General features: G+C 43.7%; 1 protein-coding gene across 5 annotated transcripts in view; it reads right to left on the bottom strand.

Annotated features, from left to right (window-relative positions):
• The window catches only part of CPNE4 (copine 4), a 249,363-nt gene extending 233,844 nt beyond the window's left edge, over positions 1 to 15,519 (bottom strand). Inside the window, exon 1 of one of the 5 annotated variants that reach the window (XM_074860139.1) lies at positions 15,368 to 15,519. The gene's annotated coding sequence lies outside the window, so the exon portion shown is untranslated. Of the gene's footprint in view, positions 1 to 14,945; positions 15,107 to 15,367 lie in introns of those variants that run through there. The other 4 variants (XM_074860167.1, XM_074860148.1, XM_074860187.1 and 1 more) reach the window with 4 other exon arrangements.
• Positions 15,520 to 19,728: the final 4,209 nt, after the last annotated feature.

Here is a 19,728-nt window from a genome sequence, read left to right as displayed (position 1 = left end):
CCATGGCACAGAGGAGAAACACTATTCAACATTTGTGAGAATTCATAGGCTGGTTAGACTGTGAATTCAGAGGCAGTTTTTCTTTTTAATCTTCCCTTCCTTTTCTTCCTGCTTCAGCCTTTCATATTGTCTCTTCCTTCCCAGGGGATTAAAACCTGCTCCAAAATATACACCTCACATAAAAGAGACCATGACAGGGAGCGAAGGCAGATCTGTCACCCTGCATTGCTGCCCAGCTGTCCCTCACACCTGAACCCTGCTTTCCTCAGAATACCTCAGTCTCTCCCTACAGGAACAAGAGCAGAAAAAGCCAAGAGTCACCACTTTCCCTGACAGCTAGTAATACCCTGTGCTATAGCAATACTGTTTGGAATTTCCAATCAAGCTGAATTGGATGGGGGAGAGCTACCAAAAATGTTTACTAGGAAAAAAACCCCAAAACCCCAGAGTTTCTGTCACACCAAGTTATCCATTATTTCCACTCACTTTCCTAAGTGCTTTCAACTAAAAATTGAATGATAATCTACAGCAAAGAGTTACTACCAGCCCCCTCTTTTGTTCAAAGAATATTGGCCCAGGATGAGAGATTCAAGTCCTTTCTCTAACCAAGAGGATTCAAAGGCTTTCCTCTTTCTTTCCAAACATGAGTGCTATTAATCTAGCTTACAGATGCTGCCTTGGTGTCTCCCACAGACAGTGTGTCCCCACATGTAATATACTCCAATACATGAAACCAGGCTAAGGCTGGAGGCTCTGCACCTCCTCTCCCTACCACAGCTGGCTGAGCAGGGAAGCCAGACAGCACTCTCACCGTCTGGCCCAGCTCCAGTACGAGCATTTTATAGAAAAAGGAAAGTTTAAATCTAACCACAGAAAGTGCTCTAACCATTGGCCTGTGCACCAAAGGACCCGCAATTCTCACAGTTGATTTTTTTCAGAGACATCTATGTGTTCTGCTGCTACAAAAACTACTTCAGATGAAACAAAATTTTGTTTTCAGTGAAGGAATCTTTCATTTGATCTTCCCAAGTCTTCAAGAAATTCTTTCATTTTTCTTTCAAAATGAAAAACAAGTTAGATGAAGATTTCTATCAGAACAAACCAAACAAGCATTTGCAGTGACTTGCTTCAGTGGCCGAACAAATAAATAAAATACTTTATTCACCCAACCCTGCAAGCAAGGACAATTATTTCCTGACATGTGAAAGCCAGAAGGCAAATCTGCTTCCATCCAGGTGAACGGATTAGAAGTATAATTCTAGAATTAGAAAAATAAGAGTTATTATATAACTGTGAAGTAATTAGAAATAATTTTTTAAATTGTTTCAATCTTAATAACATGATTAAGGAGAATCACAAAACACTCAAATTCTACTTTAAAATACACTAGCAGTAAGAGTTGAGTAGAGCTGACCACTAGACATTAAATGCATGCTAAAAAAAAAAGGATACTTCTATCTCTGAATAAAACACAAAAAAACAATACAGAGTTGAAAATCTTTATAAATCATTTGTTTAAATAGAACACAAAAAATGCTCATTTTTCAGATGTTGACACTTAATTTTAGGACACTGTTCATAGCTTTCATTTTTATTTCCAATTCTAATAAGAAATCAAGATGACAATACAATGTAACATGTTAAACTGTCACACCTGTTTGTTGGTTTGGTTTCTTTACTTATTTTCTAACCAAGTCAGTGTTGTTTGATGCTCTGTGAGCAAAAATTCCATAATTTCCATTTTTTAAGAAGGAAAAAACAATAACCTCTCCAAACTGGGCCCTGCAAATTCTGTAATTCTGCACTGGGTTAGGTACCTGTTCTTCGGAGAAATAACTAGGAGACAATAGAGTTTATGGCTTACAAATTACACCAATAGACATTTTATCCTAGAATAGTTAGGAAGAGAAGCTAAGTCACAAAGCAGCTATGCGTTTGGACTCATACTCCCAAACCCTGCATTACATGATAAACTCCCAGAGAAAAAATATACCAGAAAATACTGTTTCACTTTCTATTTTCAAAGCATTCCACATGCATTAAGTACTTAAACCTCACACCCTACAAGTAAGAATAAAATTAATAAAAACCTCTTAGTATCTTTGCCTCATGTTTCTTGTTTATGAGATGTCATGAAAACATGGAGTGGGATTAATGCTGAAAGTGAAAGGACTCCTGGGAACAGATTACCAAAACAACGAAAATGCTGTCAGCAGCAGAACAAGAACTTTCTCTGAGTCTTGTTTCCTTGAGATCACTGAATTTGATTTTTAAGCATCCTTGCTTCTTTCTTGCAAGAGGGAAATGTTCTGATCGTCTCCTTTCTACTAATTAGAAAAGGAAAAGTTCAGCATATCCATGCCCTTTGATCCCACAACCTTTCTCTGTGTACCCTTAATACCTGGGTGATGACTAGTGTTCTTTCCAGGTGCTCACAGAGACAGGGCCAAGTGACAGCTGGAGAAACCTATGTTGCTAAATCACATACACGATCACAGCTTATTTAATCTTTTCTGTTTGAGGCCTGAGTACATCTTTGGAAACATATCTGGATGCTTGCAAGAATCAAATATGATCTAGCAAACTGTTTAAAACAGGAGTGGCCAGCCTTCATAGTCCCAAAAGCCTCACACCAGCATCCCCATATACCTTCAAGACATTTACCCAAGACACTTAAAGAGAAACCCCAAAGATCATTCAGCAGGAAAGGGATGACAAGAGCTTTCATGAATCACACCTTGATAACGCAAGGGATTTCACTGTAGGAGCTGCCACAAGGGGCCCTTTCAGACACTCACCATCTATATAAGCCCAAATGCACAGGCGAGTAGGTATTAACAGACAATTCAGGTAGGGCTTCCTGCAAGGAACTCAGCAGCTCCATCCATCTCCAGCCTTTACCAACACCTTTCAGCCCCTATGCTCCAAAGCTTCTGTTGCTCACAGGTCACTGCAGCAGGCATCCTGCCAACACACTTTCCACGGTGGATTACAAACCAAACAAACTCCACATAGCTACTTTGCTCTTTACAAGGCTCACAAGACATTTTATACTGACAGCTAACGCATTACCTTTTCCACAGAGGTCAGCTCCTGTGTCTCCTCCCAACACATGGCTATTAAGAACATTTAACACTAATCCTTCACTTACTCATAAGCTTTTAGCTGTATACTAATTTTTCCCCCACTTCAACGCATGAGTGACTTGAACTTCTACCTTATTTTTCAACTGCAATTCCACTGGGTGGTTTTCATCTGCTTATGGTATCCATACTCAGTTTAAAACAAACAAACAAACAACACAAAATCCACACTACACAGGTTCTTTGCTATCAGAGCCAGGGATAGGTCACATCAGAATCAGTTTAGAGAAACTGAATTTGTGGTCTAACTTATATCATTACTAAGCCAAGGGAACCACAATCGATAAGAGATTATGTTTGACTGAAGTTTCTTGGCAACAGCTGCATGAAAAATATTAGGGCTACTTTCCCCTTGGTTTTCCTGTATCTTTCAGAAACCACTGGGCACTACCACTTTTGCAGAGCTCGTGCATTCTGCTGGCAACCTACACAGTGATAATTTGTGAACAATGCTTGAGCGCAGCACATATTTTGTCAGTGAAGTTAAGGAGATCAGCTACATTGCAAGTCACTTGCTGTATCCATCTTCCCTGATTCTCTCGAACTGCAGGAGAAATGGACCATTTCAATTGATCAAACCCTCATCGTTCTCTCTTTGCTATTTTGTTCAACTCCAATTTAGCCTCTGGTGCAGATAGAAAACTGCACCCTTTGAAAAGATTAGTACCTGACAAGTCATGGATGGTCACTGGGAAATGGGTACAACAGCATTAAAGAATTATTCACTTGCTAAATGGGTTGTTAAACATAACTACTTTCACAATAAATTGCCACCAAGACATAAGCACAAATAAGTAAATTAACTCTGGGTACTCACTAAAGAGAGTGATTTTATGGTAACTATTTGCCCACAGTAAAATCCATTATATCTAAGAAGGTAATAAAATTCAAGTCATGTAAAAATCTGCTTTTGCCAGTTATGATCCTAAATGCCTACAGAACACATTTGGCTTCATCTTCACCACTTATAAAAGTCATGCTTCATCTTATACTTACTCAGTACAGACCAGGTTTAGACTAAACACCTGGTGAATACTTACGCCACTATGTCCGAAGCTTTAAGTGGCATCTCTTAGATAAGGATACCACAGCCTTTGTCCCTATTCATAAGTAGTGGGAAGTCACTCACATCACACTTGACATATCTCTAGCAGCGAAAGAGGGGCGTCACTTTTCAAAGATGTCAGAACAATGCTTGCACATAAGCAAGTCATAGGGGCCACTTTTGGTTGTCAAAATAAATATCCAAATTGCAACAGCAAAAAAAATCAGAGAGCATTAATAAATAGCCAGTTTACAAATAAGTACCATTACCTGCTGCACACTATCAGAAATCTTAGCTCAAGGGAAAAAAAAAAAAAAAAGAAGAAAGAAAAAAACCAACCCCAAACAAACCACACTATTTTCACAATTTGTTAGCTCCTGTGATTTTATGTCAGAAACATGTTGGTTTCCTTGATGTGCTGCATAGAGATCAACAATTTAGGAAAGCTTTAAAGCTTTGCCTCCTGTGTAGAAAGGATCAAACATGTTTGACAGTCTACTTTCTGGAAAATTCTATAAAATCACAAAAGGTGTGGCTGAAATATCAATTGCCCCCAAAACTGAATTAACTGTATTGCAAAACCTCATGGTAGACAATCGTTATTCTTAAAACTTCCAGATGATTGAAATCTCACTTCAGAAATTTTTTTCAGTTACACTAGTGTTCCAGTGAGAATTTTTTTCCCAGTGTTTGACCTGATTTTCCATTAAAGATAACAAATATTGCAAGTCTGTAAACTTACAACAAAAAATTTCATTTCTTTACTGATATTCTCTTTCTTTTCTGACATTCAAAATGAGAATAATTCTAGCACCAGCAAAGGCAACGTACGTTTTGCTTTGCATTTCACAAAGGTCAGAACTTTACCAGCTGTTTTTTCATTAAAACCCACTTGTAATTTTTGATCCTTATACCCCTTGGGAAATACTAAAACTATCTTCTCCTCTCTTCATAAAACCTGTTCTTACTTTTCCTTCTCTCCAATTTTACCCACTGTAGCACCCTTTCCTAACTATCAAATTGCATACAACATAGGAGGCCAGTGTACTTACTCTCACCCTCAGTCAATCGCTCTTTTACAACTCTTGGCAACATCTTGAGCTGCACCTTCCTCTATTTCTTTTGATGGCTTTTGTGCTATCTTTTTTTAGAATCATAGAATCATTTAGGTTGGAAAAGACTTTTAAGATCATCAAGTCCAACCGTAAACCTAAGACTGCCAAGTCCACCACTAAACCATGTCCCTAAGTGCCACATCTACATGTCTTTTAAATACCTCCAGGGATGGTGACTCAACCACTACCATGGGCAGCCTGTTTCCAATGCTTGACAACCCTTTTGGTGAAGATTTTTTTCCTAATATTAAATCTAAACCTCCCCTGGCACAAAAAAGCTGTTCCTTACCATAGTCAATTCATATCAGCACCACTTGTCACTGACTAAGACCAGGCAAAGAGCCAATTATAAATCACATTAGTGTCAGAAATAAAGACAGTAACACACTGATGGGTAAAAGTCCAGCACAGAGAAAGCTTAAGTTACAAGGCTTCTCCTGCAGGCATCCAGTTATTTTGAAAGTAGTTCAAATAACCTTGCAGCTACTATTCACTGTGTGTCCTCTGAAGGGAATCAGCACAGCATAGCTCATACTGATTTCACACCTCAGCTTTGTGTGAAACCTCCTCCTAGGGGTTCAGCTGTCTGTGATCCAAGGCCTAGTTGACGCAGCAGAACTGTGTAACCTTAGACGAAACTTCTAAGGAAACTGCCAGCTTGCAAGAAATCTGTGTGACAATACTTAGACTAGAGTCATGATAGATAAGAACGGTAAATTTGCAGCTAGACATAAGATCTTTGAAACGCAGGTTGTTAACAGTTCAAGGACTCAAGAAAAAACAAAACAAAAAAAAACCATGAAAAGCTATAAAAACCTATAATGGAAAAAAAAAACAGAGTCAGAATATAGCAACTTGGCAACACATAAGAATCAGTCCATCCAAGAAGCAATGGAAGCCAACCTTCCCCAATACTGATGACTGCCAAGCCAGCAACAGTGCCAAGATGGGTGAGGCCACACCTGGAATACTGTGTCCAGTTCTGGGCTCCTCAGTACAAGAACAACATGGACACACTGGAAACAATCCAGCCAAGGGGCACAAGGACGATGAAGGGACTGGAGCACCTCACATATGAGGAAAGGCTGAGAGAGATGGGACTGTTCAGCCGGGAGAAGAGAAGGCTCAGGGGGTATCATATCAATATATATAAATACCTGAAGGGAGGGTGCAAAGAAGACAGAGCCAGGCTCTTTCCAGTGGTGCCCAGTGACAGGACCAGAAGCGATGGCCACCAGCTGAAACACAGGAGGTTCCCTCTGAACATCAGGAAACACTTTTTCACTGTAGTGTGACTGAGCACTGGCACAGGTTGCCCTGGGAAGTTGTGGAGTCTCCCTCCTTGGAGAAATTCAAAAGCTGTCTGGACACAGACCTGGGAAACTGGCTCTAGGTAGCCTTGCTTGCGTAGGGGGCTGGACAAAATGACCTCCAGAGGTCCCTGCCAACCTCAGCCATTCTGTGATTCTGTGAACCAGGTGTCTTACCTGGCAGTGGTATGTCAATGCTTCGCCTGGTTGCTCACTAATCCTAGTTATCTACCACACATCTCAGTCAATAAATAACTGGTTTAAATTTACATATATCTTGCTTTCGTAGTTTCTTCATTCACAGTATAGAGTGAACAAAGGGACCAAGAGAGCGCATTCCATCTAACTGCCTTAGTTTTTCCACGTGGGGGCAGTTAACAGGATCTTTGTCTAACAGGAACTATGCTGCTGACCAAGGACACTGAATAATTCTTCAAATTCTACTGTTATGAATGCACTGATGAAATATGAAAGTCTTTGTTCATAAGTCCCTATGAAGTGGACTTTTTATCTTTGTGTGCAAAAGAAGGAATATCATCTCCCTTACCAGTCCATGGAAGACATTTAAGAATTAATCACCTAGAGATGACCACTCCACAAAATTATCTTTGCAATCAATTTATTCCATGTTGCAGTTATTCTTATCTTTGAAACTGTTTTGAGTTGATGGGGAAGCATTACGTCAGCTTATTCATCTCTCTCTTGCGGTATCTCTTCCTTGGGTCCATAGTTGAACGTAGTCCACCTATAAACAAGACTAATAAAATTCCACCCAAAAAAATATTTTCTTGTATAATCAGTCACTTTCATATCATTCTTGGCACTTATAATAATTATAGAAGTGAGAAAATATTTAATTCAGTACTAAGGGATAATCTCATAAAAATATTTGTTTAAACATTTTTCATTCCTTTTTGTGTATACTTTGTTCTAAATCAGCCATTCGTTACAAGTCCATGGTCAGAGAGATGAGGTTTTAGTCTCATTTCTAATTATAAGCTGCATCTGACATTTCAAACTGCAGTTAGAACATGCAGACAACAAACATTTACTTTGCTTCCTCTCCTAGCCCTTCAATAAAGAGAGATACGAAGTACCTGAGTTTGTGAAGAAAAAGTGACTTTCAAATACAGTTTACCAGCTTCACCCATTCTGACTACTCTATAGTGCTATGGCATAATTCTTTCTTCTGGAAGATAAGATTTTGATGGATATGAGAAGGAAGGACTGATACTGTCCTTTTTCCTATAAGTTGCACTTGAGCTGTTAAGATATCATATCAAAACTGACAGAAATATTTATTTGGAATCTCTATCAAAGTTAGCACGGTTGCCTATGTCACAAAGAGAAGCAAAATGAAAATTAAAGTTAGTCAAGCAGCAGCTAATCTAGATGAAGTGACAAAAGGACTTTTCCTAAATTCAGAGAAAATGACATGAGCCTTAAATGTTTCTGCTTGCTCTTTCTTTTCTTGTCTTGTGGCCAACTCCAGTGTGTACTGTCAGTCTCAACATAAAGGCTGACATTTTATTTTGTATATCTGCAAAATAACCAAAAACCAAACTATATCACAGCAAACCTTTTTCCATTTCTTCCACACAAGTGAAGCTGAGTCTCACCCCAAACTGTTAACACAAGCTTAAGACTGAAAACCTTTCTTCAAGTTCAAAAAGAACATAGCCAGGCAGTTTACAAGCTGCTTGCAATCCCTCACAGGGAACTGGGCCCTACTTAAACCACCCTGACAGACAGGCTAGTCCAATTTTCTATTTCCCCTTCCCTTACTCTTCTCTTCTCTTTCATCCATACACTAATTCCATAAAAATAATTTCATAGCATTTTTTTTTTCTTCCTCATTTCTTTGATCACTATGCAAAGATGAGTCTTTCTGGCCAAATGTCTGGCAAGATCTCCAGGTCATTTTCAATCTTTCTCAGCGAGCATTAATGATCCCATAAATCTTTCACCATAAATTAACATCCAAGTAAAAGCATCTGCTTTTATCTGTTACCAACACATGATGTACCAAGGCAACATTTGCACCAAGAGTACACAAATGATGTGCAACTCCATCAACTCGCAAATGCAATGGTAACAGCAGCAGCAATTAGCATAAAACCAGATAAGAAACAGCTGTCTACAATACTTAGCTGTGGGTTATTCATTTGTCCACATTTCCAAGGATTTACTGGCATTGACAAAGTGCCAGTCACTTACAGCCCTCACATAACTATACAGATATTCTCTTACTGCAGATATTTTACAAGGTATTTTTTTAATTCAACAAGCCAATTCTGCATGTAGCAGAACATTCTGTTGCTTATTGACAGAATCCTTCTACATAGCAACTAACATTAACAAGCCTAGTCCTTCACATTACGCTGAGCCACACTAACAAGGATTACTAAAGACAACAATCTTACCTGAAAGCTTTAGACAACATAATGCAAGAAGAGAAACTCCCATAAGTAAACAATCAAAAAAGAGTGAGAAATTAATTCCAAATACCACCCATGTCCAAGCTGCACCCCAAAGCCAAATGACTGGCTTTTGCCACCTGTGAGAAGGGTGTTATGACCTCTCCAGATATACAGTGAATGTCTGTCTTGCTGCCTGTCGACTGACAATCCTCATAACATTTAATGACCAATTCACAGCAAATAATTCACTGGAGAAAACTGCAGTAGGCAGTAGCTTAGGAAAGCATGGATCAACTGCAGAGGTGTCATGCCAGAGCAGTTCCACAGCTCACAATCATTTCCACTAAGAAAACTTTACTTCCTTAGAGCACATCTGCTTTCCATTTGTCTGCTGTTAGACTATAGGGAATTTTATTCCACACTACCCCAACCCTCCGTAACAGCCACTTAGAGACTTTGCTGATCCATGAATGACCTCATTAGCAAATTAAATGCTGTAGGTACTCCCCCTGTGTCAATCATACATCTGTTGAAAATAAATGAGGAATCAAAATCACATGAGTAGCTATAGCCAGGAATCACTGCTCTAGCCACAAAAGGCTGGTCTGGCTAGTGATCCTCTTAGCACTCCATCCTGAGGTGCTTCTTGCACTCCCTTCAGTCAGTCTACCAAAGAAGCTGGCAGCCATTTCATTTCCAGCTTTGGAGGGCCTGGTCTGGAAAAGTAGCAGAGGTTAGTGGTAAGAAGATGTCGGTGGTGGTGAGTCAATGAGCTAAGTTAGGAAATTCCCCCCGGCCAGACAAGCTCCTGTACATAACCAGGCCCACAGTGAAAGGACTTTGCTGTTGAAGGACTTCTGCCAAAGCAGCATTTTCCTTGCCCCACATCCCCCTTCCAGCAGTGTGCCCACCGATGCAGAGGGTCCACTCTCCACAGGCAGCAGACAGGGTGATTGGACACCCTCCTCCCAGGGCCCTGTAACATCAGGCTGCTTTGCACTGGGATGTGCAGCAAAATTCATCTGAACACAACTTCAAAGTGTATCACTGACTATGTCACACCCCCAGGTGCACCACCTACACTGTGCTTTGAGTGGCTTTATGTCAGTTGAGTTTACCCCGCTATTGTCAGTGAGCTAAGACCAACTGTCCTGGTTGGGATAGAGTTAATTTTCTTCCTAGTAGCTGGTACAGTGCTGTGTAGGAATAATTTGGTAATACACTGATGTTTTAGTTGTTGCTAAGTAGCACTTATCCTAAGTTAAAGATTTTCAGTTTCCCATGCTCTGCCAGCAAGCAGGTGCACAAGAAGCTGAGAGGGAGCATAGCCAGGACAGTGGACCCAAACTAGCCAAAGGGATATTCTGTTCCATAGAACGTCATATAAACTGGGGGGAGTTGGCTGGGAGGGGTGGATCGCTGCTCGGGCATCGGTCAGTGGGTGCTGAGCAACTGCACTGTGCATCACTTGTCTTCTTTTGGGTTTTATTTCTCTCTTTTTTATATTCCTTTTCATGATAATTATTATTTTTGTTATTATTTTTTTAAATTATTAACTGTTCTTAACCCACAGTTTTACTTTTTTGCCGATTCTCTCCTCCCGTTTCCACGAGGAGGGGGGAGGAGCGAGCGGCTGCCGGCTGGGGTTAAACCCCGACACCAACCGAACGCAGCCCCTCCCGGCGACCAGGAGAGCGCGCGGGCGGGTGCTATAGTTTACCCGTGGAACGGATCGGGTAAATCAGGATTAATGTCCCGGCTCCGCGAACCCGCCGGGATCCCCCGGGGCGGAGCGTGGGGAGCCGGCGCGCCCCCGCCCGGCATCCCCGCCGCCGCGCTCCGCCGGTCCTCGGGCGCCCCCTGGCGGCCCCGCCCGGCGGGAAAGGGGGTGGGCGGGGGGGCGGGGGACACGACGCCGCCAGCGCGCCCGGCTGGAGCCTCCCCGGGCGGCTCCGGGCCCCGCTCCACCCCCCGGAGCTCTCCGGTAGGTCAATCGAATGGAAAGGCCGGCAGGGGGGTCGGTACCGGGACTGCGGTTCCCCGCGGGCTGCCATCTTCAGCGCTCGTTCCGCTTAGCCAGTCAGTCCCACGGGTTGCCACGGAAATGTTGGCATCAGGCAAATGCCGTGGTGTCTGCAGGCCCTGGGTGCAACTCCCATGGCAGTTTACTTGGACGCACGCTTCGTGTAGTCATTTTCTTAAGGAAATCAATGGGAATCGGGCCCTTTACTGCGCTGGTTTTCACCCGATATTTGAGTATCGGACAGAAAGGGCGAAGTCCTGGTAAAATATCCCAGCAAAGCCTGAATTAAGCTACTGGTAACGTTACATTTCCATTCTTGTCGTGACAGCATGTATGATACCTCTCCTCATTCCTTTTTGCAGTTCGGACATCTCCAAACACCTGCACCGAGATACAAGCACTGTGCTCAGCCGTAGCAGACTCTGTAGGTATAGTATTTCTGCACGCTCACAGCTATGATTCAGCAAAGCACTCAAGCTTATTCACCAAAACACTTGGGGATGTGTTAGTTTTTAAGCATGCACGGAGCTCCCCTTATCTCTGTGCAGCTTTTTCTAGGGCACAGATGCCACTTTCAAACTTACCTTTCTTTGAGAATCAGGGCTGTTTAAGGACATGCACACCCCCTTAAAGAAGCATATTTCCTAAACCAGAGCTAAAAAGCAACTTCACAGCTGTGTAGCATTTGCAGCATAAAAGGGCAAGCAGAAGCAAATTAACACAACTTCTTTTCGATAATTTGCAGTAAACACAGAAACGACAATTGGCTGATTAGTGGGAGACAACATGAGGGTCTTCAGCTACTCAAACCTGACTTTACACAGAATAAATGTCTCGCTGCCAACAGCTAACGACAGCGGGGCAGGCAACTGAACCAGCAAAAGACACTTCAGTTCCAAGTGCAAACAAAAGCAGAGCTCCTCAGAGCAGCACGTCTTGCGACTCAGGTTTTGCTGTCAAGCATGTTGTAAAAAACTAAAACCATTTAGCCACTCTTTGAAATTGCATGTTGCAGTTTTTAAGAGCAAAAATGGACTTAAACTTTGAGTCACAAATGCTTAAACCCTAAAGTTACCATTTTCACAGCAACTTCAGCATAGCTCTTTGTAGGCATGTGTGTTTCATCCTCAAGTTCGATCGTCCTGTTTGCATAAAATCACCTCTTCAATGAAGTACATTACAGCAAATGATATTAAATTTTAGTTTGGGTATGTATCTGAAGTGTTGCTGAATAATGGTTGCATTGGGAACTGTAATGCTGACCACTGGCTATCTCACATTCAAATTCCCCACTCTAACAATCCATTAACAGAGTGTTGTTTCCGCATGGAGTCTACCAGATGATTTTAAAACATTAAAACATCAAACCTAGGAAAAGGGAAGCTATGACAGCATAATAAAATACCAACGTCTACCAAATATCATGTGCATGCAAAGACATAGAAAGCCACATAATATAAAAACACTTTTTAAACTTGGAACACTGTCAGCCAACCATTGGATGCAATACCTAGAAATATCTTTATTTTATAGCATAATTCAAACAATCTATAGCAAACAAGGCAGACAATCCAGGTAGGATTGCCAGTCTAGACCTTTTTCCATCTGGCTTCAGCTTCTTGCTCTTTCAGACTTCCCGAGTGACTCGGCAAGGCACTTAGTCTCTCTGCATCCATGGTACTCTCCTATCCCAGTCCTATGAAGACAAATCAGCAATTGTGATATATCAGTGATAGCTGCCATTTAAGTGTCTCCTGTCAAACAGCACTGAACACATAACACCACAAGGCGTACTCCATTAGCTTTCCTGAGTATGGAGAGCTCCAAGCTTTGGCATGCTGCTAAGAAGATAGTTTTTCTGTCCAAGGTACAAACGTCCAATCTTATAAGTAGAATTAGTTCACCATATTCACCTCACTTTAGTATTTTAAACTAGGATGCGTTTAGGCACCCAAGTTTAGAAAAATGTCTCCTCAAAGATTAGGAGATGGACAGTTAGGCATGATAGCCCAGCTACACGCTGGCTACTGAGCTGCACAAACTGATAATGCTCTCCATGAACATATTAAGAATCTCTTTTTGAATGTTATTAACAGCTTTCCTGAACACTTTTAACTTCAGTGACACACAATGTTTTCTATAGTCCTAGCCCAGGAGAGCTGTTCAGCACATGCCTGAGTTTTTCCATAGACTTATCCCTAAGGATATTAGGTATCCAAGCCTCCAGTGTGGCCATGAAGTTAACGATACCAACACATCTGTCTACAGACACTGTATTTATATGCATGCATTCATACTGGATCAGGGTCTCAGTTTGGGAACACCAGTACTGAAGTACCAAAACTAACAGAGTATGCTCTACTTTGGAAATGCTGCCTGTTCTTTTATAACAAAATCCAATTGCCCCAAACACAGCAAATACATCTGCCCCACGAAGGATTATTTTAAGGCTATTTGAAACTTTCCGGTAATGTGCATTCGAACTCAACGGACCACAACACAGTGCCTTTTTCTCAAAGAGCTAGATCAGTTAGACTTTTGCCACCTGAAATTCCAAGGACCCAAGAACAAACTTGAAAAATGGCATCCCAAAGGAGTTTTCTCATGTGAAAGTAGTTACAGCACAAAGATTGTTCTACTCTCCAAGTCTGGTCCTATATTGCTGCTCTTTGAAGTGAAAGATTTCCATTTTATTTTACTTACTTTCACACCTTAAAAAAAGCAACCTGACAGCAACCTTTGCAGTTGCAACAACAAGAAAAGTTCTGCAAACAACTGACTAGAATCCATAATCTGCTTACTGTCAGGTATTTTAGGAACACAGAAAAAATACAGAACAGCAATAACTGAACAGTCAGCTCACACGTGTGGAAATTGCAACCTGCAAGCTTTTCTGGGACCGGTGCTCTGTTTTCCATAACATTTCTGCATAATCACACCAGAAAGCATGCTCTTTAGTGAAGAGACTATGATTACATGCATGCATGTACATTTTCTATTACAGCTGGGTCCCTAGTTCTTGACTAGGGCTCCTGAGGAGCAACCCCACCACAAGCAGTAAGGAACAAAACACGTTCAGGATGAAAACAGATGACTTTAACTGACACTGCCATCAAAATACACGGAGCATTTCTAAATTTCAATCACTCCCTCCAACGGGTGTCACCCATTTCTCTGTTTACCCAGAGTTTACTCTTCTTTCAGGCAGGTAAAACAGTGCTCTGAGTAACCAGGTTTACTCTACTTTAAGGCAGGTAAAACAGTCCTCCTGCTCCCTTGGACATGTCAGGTGGAGAGAGCTGACTCCTTAAAGTGGAGCACGAAAATTAAATTGACTTGAAAGTACTTCAGCTGGACCGGTGAAAACAAGACCCAGATGCAAAGTTATCTAACTAAGCCCGTACTGCACATCTACAGCCAGTTGTGTAACAAAACCTCAAGACGATTTTACAGGTCTTAATCAGGCAAAACTCCCCGCTGATTTCCATGAGGGAGCTCTAATCAATCCAAAGCTGCAAGAACTGGATCCGGTTTTCTCCCTTTTAATGAAAAGGCCTATTTTGAGCTACGAGAACATCAGATTATATGAACCCGGCAAGCCCGTAACTCTCGCTTTGATGGCATAAGGAATTTGTCCTGCCTTTAATCTATCAACCACAGAAATTAATCTTATAGACTCTGCCTTTGGTAGTATACAGGAGAAGAAAAAAAAAAACAACAAAAAACAAAACTAAACTAAACAAAATCAAAACCAAATACCAAAGCCTAAACTGACATAATATCACAAACAACGGACCCGTTCTCCGGCTGCGACCTTTGTACGGCAGCTAAAAGGAAAGATGTCCCGGGGGGGGGGAAGATCGCCGGCCGTTTCGGTAAACTGCATCACCTCTGGGTGAGCGGGGAAGACCGGCGTCCCCGCCCGGGGGCCTCCCTCAAGTTGCGCCGCTCCCCGCGGCCGCTGGCGGGAAGAGAAGCCACCCGCGATGGGTCCAGGGCGCAGCGGAGGGGACCGGCTCCCTCCCCGCCGCGGTGCCCACGGCCGCGCCGACCCCGCGGCGGGGAGACCCGGGCGGAGCGGCGGCGCCGAGGGCGGGCGGGCGAGGGCGGGCGGGCTGCGAGGTGCCCGCTCCACGTGCGCCCCGCTCCGCTCCGCGCCCCTCACCAACGGCCGCAGCGCCCGAGGGAAGCCTCACGCCCTAACCGACACCAACGGCGCAGCCCCGCGCGCCCGTCCCGCCGCCGCCCGCTCCTCAACTTCCCCTCAGGTGCGACGTCCGCCCGCCCCTCCCTGCCTCCCTCCCTGCCTACCTGCCTGGCGGCGGCGACGAGCCCCCTTCGCCCGCGCCGCGTCCCTCTCAGCGGCTGGCGGGAGGGCAGGAGCGCTGTCCCTCCGGCAGGGCGAGCCCCATGTGAAGAGCAGCGAGGGAGCCCGGCGGCTCCACCGCCGCCGCCAAGGGGAGGGGACGAAGGGAGGAGGCGGGCGGGAGTGGGGGGGGTTGGGGGGGGGGGCGCTCCCCCCGCTCGGAGCCGCCCCGGCCCCGGCGGTGCCGGAGCGGCGGAGCCCGCGGCAGCGCCCCCTGGGGGCGGCGGCGGGGCCGGAGCCCGGCCCGGCGGCACGAGGTGTGTTCGCGCCCGGCCCCGCTCCCCGCCTCGCCCGCCTCCACGGGCCGCCCGGAGTGGCCACGCCCTGGGGCTGGGGGAGATGCTCCGCGTCTCAGTCGCTGCCCTCGCAGCCGTGAGCACCGAGCTCTTCTCGGGGGCCGTTTCAGCTAAGCCAGTCACCCGGGGAGGGGGGTCCCGTTTGCTCGCGCTGCTGGGAAGCCGCGAGCGCGGGGGCTACCGAGTCCAAGCAGTATTTCCAGGGAGCCGACTGGCCGGGGTTTAGCTACATTTAGTGAAGTTCGGGCTGTAACATCCCCGTGCCGGCACGCAGGGCCAAGGGACCGGGGCCCAGCGGCTGGGGAAGCAGCAGCGCCGGCCTGCAAGAGCCAGCAGGTTGCTTGGTTGCTGAGGGGCCACCGCTCCTCCTGGCACCAGCCCTCTCTCCGTGACCCAACAGGGAGAAGGGATAGGGTGGCCCCAGCTACGCAGAAAGGAGTTCTTACTGTTAAAATACAGCACAAAGTCTTGGGATATCAGGATCCACTCTTGTGACTTTGCCCACCCGTGGCAGCCACTCAGTTCTTGATGGGCTGTGGCGATGCCGAAGTGTGCTCTTGTGAAAAGTCTGGCTGGCTTCCCAGGAATCCTCAGATTGCAGAACGAACTGGATTTGCACTTGTCAGTTAAGCACGTGCCTAAATGGTTGAGAATACAGCATCTTTGTGCCATAGCTCCCCAGCTGTATAATCTGCATCATTTCCCCTCCCTCCCTCACAAGAATCTGATGAAGATAAATTCATAAACCCCTCCGAGGCACGCCGATTCCACAATGATAGAGCTCCTGGAGCATATGCACAGAGAGAGATGCTACAGTTGCATCCCATCCTCCTCCAAACAGGCATAATGATATATACACAAAACATTTTGAAAAAAAGATACCTCCAGTGATGCAAATCAGTCTTACGCCGTGAATTTGATGTCAGGTGTTTGCTGAGCTGGCAAATGCTGGACTACTGCTCCTCAGTACTCTGAGGTGTGAAGCAGCGAGCAGGCAATCAAACACATTTGCTAGCCCAAACCAGGGACACTCATCACAAGTCTTCCGAATTAAAAATAATAACAGCAGCAACTACTTGCAGTGTAGCTGAAATCCTCTGCCAGAAAACCCAGACCATCTTTAACATCATACTGCTGCATGTTAGAAATATACACTGTAAACCTGATTTTTTCACAGTGCAGTTAAAATGCAAATAGAAAGCAGCATTTTACTGCACATATTATGCAAAAATATTGCTGATCAGTAATTTGTTCACAGCATTAAAATCAAAGATCAGTCATTCTATTTATGCATCCACAAAAATAAATTTAATCTTCTTCTATAGCACAGTGAGATTTACACAAAGCTTATCTAAATATAATTTACTGTCATAAACAGTATGATTTCCCTCGTCTTTTCCATGTACCTCTTCTCTGTTATTATTTTTGTAAAATCAAAGCTGTGATTTTTTTTCCTTATGTACCTAGTGCATTATAGCCTAACCACAGGAGTAATCAAGTTCTCCAGAAAGCCAAGGTTTCCCTTAATTTTACTTGGATCTCACAAATCTTTTAGCTTAGTAACAGTAGAACCATATTGCCTTGAAAAATATTGGTGAAGCCTCCAGGGAAAATCTGTGTATTAGTACAAAGGCAGGTTGTGCCATCCCCGAATAACTGCTGGGCAAGGCTGCTTGGTTCCTAGACTCTGCGGGCTGTGTCATGGCTGGGAGCTGTGGCTGCACGCTGAATATGCTTCCTGCTGGCAGGACACAGCCACTCTGCACACCAGGGTGTTGGGTGTTCAACGTGGCTCTCTAGGAAACAGCAAGAAACCCAGGATGCCCTGCAGGAGCAAGGGAGACCTCATGCGTCTGTGGCTTTGGCGAGATTTCTGCAAAATGTATTTGTGGTCTAGCCGTAGGCTTGAGCCTACCTCTTGGGTCACCTACAGTAGGGGACTGTGAGAGAAAGGAGCAGGATCCAACCTCCATCTGTGCTTCGCTGAGTCCGGATGAACACTGTAAGGCGTGAGATTTCTGTTCTCTATCTTATGCTCCAGCACTCAAATCATACTTCCCGTTCTGAGGCAGGGATACAATAAGGGCCTTGAATGTCACCCCGTAGTTATATGCCCACGCAGGTACATACCTTGACGTTTCCTCTGCTTGCTAGGATTACCTGCTGGTATTGCCAAAGCACCCTTAGTAGGGCTGCTGGAAATTAGGACAGAACTGCTGAAAGTACCCGCGTCCTCCTGTGGGTGGCATCAGAATATCTTCCGTGGACCAAGGCTTGCTTAGGAAAGAAAGAGGAGAGGGTTGATATTCCCGCTTGCCAACAGCCAGTATCATACAGTGGGAACGCTGCTTTTGCCAAGAAGCTCACATAAACCAGTAGATCTTTAAATTAAATGAATGATTTAAAGCAGTAAGACTTAACATCACTCCCTTTTAATTCTGACAAAGAAAACTCTATCACATCTTGCACCTATGCCCTGTACACGTTGCAGTTATCACAAGAAGAGGATGCAAACGCGTGACTAAATCTCTCACCTTTTACAATTTCAGCAAAATCAGAACTTTATCACCACCAGGAGTAGTTTCATATCTTTTCAAGTAGGCCTCAGTGAGACAGTTACAAGTTGATGAACACAAGTGAATCACCACAGTCATCCAACGGGACAGAGAAGCGTTAAGTGCAAGCCAGGATATCAGAGCCTACAGATTTAAGGTGTCCACTCGTAACCAGAGCAGAGCTGTTCTGTGTTTTTAAACTGTCACTTTACAACTGTCGTGCTTGTTTCTGGTAGCTGTATAGATTGGGAAAGACCTTATCACACAGAGACAAGTCAGTGCATACCCCCAAGCCAATACACACTCTCAAACGCTCAAGTGCTAATGTCCAAAGCGATATGGGTGTAAGCACTGGGAGCAAATGACTGCCTTACCCTCAGAGTATTACATAGCCAACATTTATTAAGGCTATGAGAGATGAGAATACAAATCTCATTCTTGTGCTAATTTTAGAATATTTTTTCCAGAATTTGAGTGCCTTGTGCTGTTCAGTAACCACAATAAAGCTTAATCAATTTACGCCCAGCCACCACCCCAGCCATAAATGGAGGAAAACATGACCTTCAAAAATACATCAGGAAAACTGTTTCTTTTTTTCTTTTTTTTTTTTTTCTTCCCCTGCTTTAAAAGCATTTTAACCAATGTAAGTTGGTGTTTTTTGACTTTGCAAGCATTGGTCTGCTCACCTAATATTTACACCTGTCTTTTCTACCAGACTTGTACCAGATTTTGCTTAGGAACTTCACTGATGCTGTTGCTTACAAAAGGCCTGGATTAATTGCATTAGAGACCAAATACCTGATTTCCACAATGACTAGTGAGGTGGGACCCCTTTGTTTTAAAGCTTAGGTATGTGAAAGAAGGCTGAGGTTCAAGTCATCTGCCTTCTGAAAACTGTGTTCTTTCAGGGTGTTTCCAGAAATCACATATGTTGCCCTAAAACTCATCTCTAATCTGTGCTGATATAGGATCAATTCCAGTTTTCCATTTCCTCCCATGAATTTATTCTTAAAGTTATTACCCCAAAAAAGCAGATTTGTTCTCCTGAGATTTAGAGATACGAATCTGTGTGTACAATAGTCATCATGAGTAGGTGGCACAGAGACTGAGTGTTTTTTTCTTGTCAGCAGTGATGCTATTCTTAGTTTTGTATGTGGTCCTTATGTGTGTCATAGATAGGCACAATAGATACACATTGGCAGCTTTGATAGTATTCAGAGAGGAACTGATCTTCCAGTCCAGGAAATTATCCTAAAACTCTCATCATGTTGGCAGTAGAATTTTAACCAGCATTTCCCAAGAGCCTCTGCCAGCACATTGTTGCCTTTAGAGGACTCGGAGCTACTAAACACATTATAGACAATGAAAATGACATGGGAATTATTAAAAAAAAAAAAAAAAAAAAAAAAACCAACCCCAGTGACTGGGGCTACAGCTATAGCTTCAGATCCCAAT

The sequence above is a fragment of the Strix uralensis genome, chromosome 1, assembly GCF_047716275.1.
Source record: "Strix uralensis isolate ZFMK-TIS-50842 chromosome 1, bStrUra1, whole genome shotgun sequence".
In the NCBI taxonomy this organism is placed as follows: domain Eukaryota; kingdom Metazoa; phylum Chordata; class Aves; order Strigiformes; family Strigidae; genus Strix; species Strix uralensis.
This window is presented reverse-complemented; position numbering and strand designations above follow the sequence as displayed.